Consider the following 5,732-nt stretch of genomic DNA (forward strand, 5'->3'; position numbering starts at 1 on the left):
CGGTATAATATTCTTGTGGAATGTATACAATTTACAATTCAAATGCTGATTTCTCTACCCCACGATCTGGCTTCAATCCAGGCAGTGCATTGTGATGTTTATTCTAAGTGTCACTTGTTTCAAGTTTGTGTAAACATGCTCCCATTTGTTCTCTGTATTGTCAATAAAACAACCAGCCAATGCTGAGCAATGGAGACAATGGGGTGGAACATCATGGTCTGGAGGGGAAGGGAAGGGAGGAATTAGGAAGGGTCAGAGAGGAAAGATGAGAAGGAGAGGACTTGGAACCAGAAGAAATGAAGCAGACTAAGATATGACTAAAAGCAAGTAAAAAGTGGGAAATCTTAATGGTAGGAAAGTATGTGGGCTTGAAGGTTTAGGGTGGAATAACTTAAACTCAGCATTGTGCTCTAGATTAATTAAATAAATGTTAGTCTCTGTGTGGATATTTGGTTATACAGCTAGCTTAAGAATAACCACTGTTTAACTAAAAGATAAATTGATATTAAACTTTAATAATCAACAACAGATGAGCTGCCTATTCACAGATTTGACTGTCTTTATCCATGATATTTTATTTTTATTCTGATGCAGTATAATTTGTATATCTTTACTTTTTTAAAATTATTTTGACAAGTGTGATTACTAGATTGAAAAATTTTAAAACTTAATTTTAAAATTAAATTGAAAAGTCCTGTCTTATTTCTCAATGGTAGGCATCTAGTTCAATCAAGAGAGTCATGAAGTTACTAAGTAGTAAAGAAAAGGATCAGGCTGCAATCTGAGCCAGTTTTCAGAGGACAAATATCACATATTTTATTTTATTTCTGTATAAGTTACTTGAAAGTTGAAGTGAAATTGTCCAAAGTAATAAAGAGCAGAGGAGCAAGAGGGATAAGAAAGATCTAAACTGATAAAAAGTACAGTATGCAACAGTATAGAAATGTTTATATGAAACACAATATCATTAAAAATAAAAAAGAAGAGTAAAATCTACTTCACAAAATTTAAAGTTGTTACAAGGCAAAGCTTACGTCACTCTTCTGATGTTGCTAGATGTTTCTGAAATATTGAACTCTTATATTAGCAGAGATGTAGCAATGGAAATAGACATAACGTGCAATATAAGGAATAAAAGTATAAAAGGTAATGTTATAGATTAGTGCCAAGAGTATAGGCTTATAAATGAATACATACCATGTGTGTCTTTTTGCTTCTGGGATACCTCACTCAGGATGATCTTTTCTAGTTCTCACCACATGCCAACAAATTTCATGATTTCCTTGTTTTTAATTGTTGACTAATATTCCATTATGTAAATGTACCACAATTTCTGTATCCATTCCTCCGTTGTGGGACATCTGAGTTTGTTCCAGGTTCTGGCTATTACAAATAAAGCTGCTACAAACATGGTTGAGGAAATGTTCTTGCTGTGTACTTGAGAATATTTTGGATATATGCCTAGGAGTGGTATAGCTGGATCTTGAGGAAGTGCTATTGCTAATTGCCTGAGAAAGTGCCAGACTGATTTCCAAAGTGGTTGTACAACTTTACATTCCCACCAGCAGTGGAGGAGGGTTGCCCTTTCTCCACATCCTCTCCAACATGTGTTGTCACTTGATTTTTTGATCTTATCCATTCTGAAGGGTGTAAGGTGAAATCTCAGGGTCATTTTGATTTGCATCTCCCTGATGGCTAAGAATGTTGAGCATTTCTTTAAGTGTTTCTTTGCCATTCGATATTCCTCTACAGAGAAATCTGTTTAGCTCCATACCCCATTTTTTAAGTGGATTGCTTGATTTATTGCTTTTTAACTTCTTTACTTCTTTATATATTCTGGATATCAGCCCTCTGTCAGATATAGGGTTGGTGAAGATCCTTCCCCTGTCTGTAGACTGTCATTTTGTTCTGATGACAGTGTCTTATGCTTTACAGTGTTTAATTTATATATTCTGGATATTAGCCCTGTGTCAGATATAGGGTTGGTAAAGGTCCTTTTCCAATCTGTAGGCAGTCATTTTGGTTTTGTTTTGACAACAGCATCCTTTGCTTTACAGAAGCTCTTCAGTTTCATGAGGTCCCATTCATTGATTGTTGCTTTTAGAGTCTGTGCTGTTGGTGTTCTGTTCAGGAAGTCGTCTCCCGTGCCAACGAGTTCAAGGATCTTTCCCACTTTTCCTTCTAACACTTTTAGTGTGTCTGGTTTTATATTGAGGTTTTTGATCTACATAGACTTTAGTTTTGTGCAGGGTGATAAGTATGGGTCTATTTGCATTTTTCAACATGTATACATTCAGTTAGCCCAGCACCACTGTTAAAGATGTTATCTTTTTTCATTTTATGATTGTGGTGTCTTTGTGAAAAATCAGGTGTCCACGAGTGTGTGGTTTTATTTCTGGGACTTCCATCTGATTCAATTGATCCACCATTTTGTTTCTATACAGTACCATGCAGTTTTTATTGGACATACCTCCAGAAGATCTTTTATTGTGGAGGAATATTTTAGTAATTCTGAGTTTCTTGTTATTCCATATGAAGTTGTGAATTTTGCTTTGCAAGATCTGCCTGGTATGAAGCCTACTTCGTTGTAGTGGATGATATCTTTGATGTGATCTTTATTTGGTTTGCAAGTATTTTGTTAAGTATTTTTGCATCAATGTATTGTGTTGGTAATTTGATGGGAATTGCATTGAATGTGTAGATTGATTTTGGTAAGGCAGCCCTTTACTATGTTAATCCTACCAAGCCAGGAGCATGGGAGATCTTTCTATCTTCAGATTCTAAGTCTTTCTTCTAATTCTCTCTTTTAATTCTTTCTTCAGAAACTGGAATTTTTTTTCATAGAAGTCTTTGATTTGCTTGGTTAGGTTCACACCAAGGTACTTTATGTCTTTGTGGCTATTGTGAAGGGTGTTATTTCCCTAATTTCTTTCTCAGCCCTTTTGTCATTTGTACACAGGAGGGCTACTGAGTTTTTTGAGTTAATTTTGTATCCATCCACTTTGCTGAAGGCATTTATTAGCTGTAGGAGTTCCCTGGTTGAATTTTTGGGGTCAGTCAAGTATTATCATATCATCTGCAAATAGTGATACTTTGATTTCTTTCTTTCTATTTAGTATCCTCTTGATCTCCTTTAATTGTCTTATTGCTTTAGCAAAGACTTCAAGTACTATGTTGAAGAGATATGGAGATAGTGGACAGCCTTGTCTTGTCCCTGATTTCAGTGGGATTGCTTTAAGTTTCTCTCCATTGAGTTTGGTATTGGCTATAGGCTTGCTGTATATTGCCTTTACCATATTCAGGTATGTGCCTTGTATCCCTGATCTCTCCAAGACTTTAAACATGAATGGATGTTGAATTTTGTCAAATGCTTTTTGAGCATCTAAGGAGATCATCACGTCATTTTTCTCCCTCAGTTTGTTTATGTGGTGGATCACTTTGATGGATTTCCATATGTTGAAAAACCCCTGCATGCCTGGGATGAAGCCTACTTGGTCATAGTGGATGATATCTTTGATATGTTCTTTATTCGGTTTGCAAGTATTTTTTTGAGTATTTTGCATCAATGTTCATAAGGGAGATTGGTCTGAAATTCTCTTTCTTTATTGTGTCTTAGGTACCAAGGTGACTGTGTGAATGAATTTGGTAGTGTTCCCTTTGTTTCTATTTTGTGGAATAGTTTGAAGAGTATTAGTGTTAGCTCTTCTTTGAAGGTCTGGTAGAATTCTGTGCTGAAACCATCTGGCCCTGGACTTTTTTTGCATGGGAGACCTTTGATGACAGCTTCTTTTTCCTTAGGGGATATACGACTATTTAAGTGATTTCCCTGGTCTTGATTCAGCTTTGGCATGTGGAATCGATCAAGAAAATTGTCCATTTCATTTAGATTTTCAAATTTTGTGGGATATAGACTGTTGTATTAAGACCTAATTATTGTTTGGATTTTTTCAGTGTCTATGGTTATGTCCCCCTTTTTGTTTCTGATTTTGTTGATTTGGATAGTTTCTCTCTGCCTTTTAGTTAGTTTGCCTAAGAATTTGTCTCTCTTGTTGATTTTCTCAAAGAACCAGCTCTTGGTTTAATTGATTCTTTGAATTGTTTTATTAGTTTCTAATTTATTGATTTTAGCCCTGATTTTCAATATTTATAGCTGTCTACTCCTCTTTGGTGTGTCTGCTTCTTTTTTGGGGAGGGGGTTTTAGTTGAGCCATTAAGTTATTTGAATGAGATGTTTTAAATTTCTTCTTGAAGTCATTTAGTGCTATGAACTTTATACTTAGTACTGCTTTCATTGTGTCACACAAGTTTGTGTATGTTGTGCCTTCATTTTCTTTGAATTCTAGGAAGACTTTAATTTCTTTCTTTATCTCTTCTCTGACCCAGGTGTCATTTAGTAACAAGTTGTTCAGTTTCCATGTGTGTGTAGACCTTAGCTATTTCTGTCATTTAGGTCCAGCTTTATTCCATGGTGATCATAGGATAGAAGGAGTTATTTCAGTCTTCTTGTATCTGTTGAGTCTTGCTTTGTGACCAACGGTATGATCTATTTTGGAGAAGGTTCCATGAGGTGCTGAGAAGAAGGTAAATTATTTTGTGTTTGGATGAAAAGTTCTGTAGATGTCTATGAGCTCAATTTGATTCATTATCTCTGTCATAATTATTGTTTCTTTGTTTAATTTCTGTTTTGTTGACCTGTCCTTTGTTGAGAGTGGGGTGTTGAAGTCTCCCACTATTAATGTGTGGGAATCTATGTGCAGTTTAAGTTTTATTAATGTTTCTTTTACAAATGTGGGTGCCCTTGCATTTGGGGCATAGATGTTTAGGATTGTGATATCTTCCTGGTGGATTTTAGTGTCCTTCTCTATCTCTTTTGATTAATTTTGGTTGAAAATCTATTTTATTAGATATTAGAATGGCTACTCCTGCTTGCTTCTTGGGTCCATTTCCTTGGAAAACCATCTTCCAGCCCTTACTCTCAGGTAATGTCTGTCTTTGTGACTTAGGTGTGTTTCTTGTCTGCAACAGATTGTTGGGTCTTGTTTATGCATCCATTCTGTTAGTATATGTCTTTTTATTGGAGAATTGAGTCTATTGATGTTGAGGGAGATTAATGACCAATGGCTGTTAGATCCTTTGATATTGATGCTTGCTATGGTAGTGTGTTTGTGTGCTTGGCTACCCTTTGTTTTGCTGTAGTGAGCTCAATTATTTCCTTTGTTTCCTTGAAAGTAGTTTTCTTGGGTTGTATTTTTCCTTCTAGTATCTTCTGTAACACTGGATTTGTGTGTAGGGATTGTTGAAATTTGTTTTTGTTGTTGAATATCTTGTTTTCTCTGTGTATGAGGACTGAGAGTTTTTCTAGGTATAGTAGCCTGGGTTGATATCTGTGTTCTCTTAGGGTCTGCATGACATCTATCCAGGCCCTTCTGGCTTTCATAGTCTCTATTGAGAAGTCAGGTGTGATTCTGATGGGTTTGCCCTTTTATGTTACTTAGCGTTTTTCCCTTGTAGCTTTTAGTATTTTTTTCTTTGTTCTGTATAATTTCTGTTTTGATTATTATGTGACAGGAGGATTTTCTTTTCTGGTCTGATTTATTAGGTGTTCTGTAGACCTCTTGTATTCTTATAGGCCTCTCCTTTAAGTTGAGGAAATTTTCTTCTATGATTTTGTTGAAAATATTTTCTGGGCCTTGGAGGAGGGAATTTTCTTTTTCCTTTATTCCTATTATTCT

The sequence above is a fragment of the Meriones unguiculatus genome, chromosome X (assembly GCF_030254825.1).
Source record: "Meriones unguiculatus strain TT.TT164.6M chromosome X, Bangor_MerUng_6.1, whole genome shotgun sequence".
NCBI lineage: Eukaryota > Metazoa > Chordata > Mammalia > Rodentia > Muridae > Meriones > Meriones unguiculatus.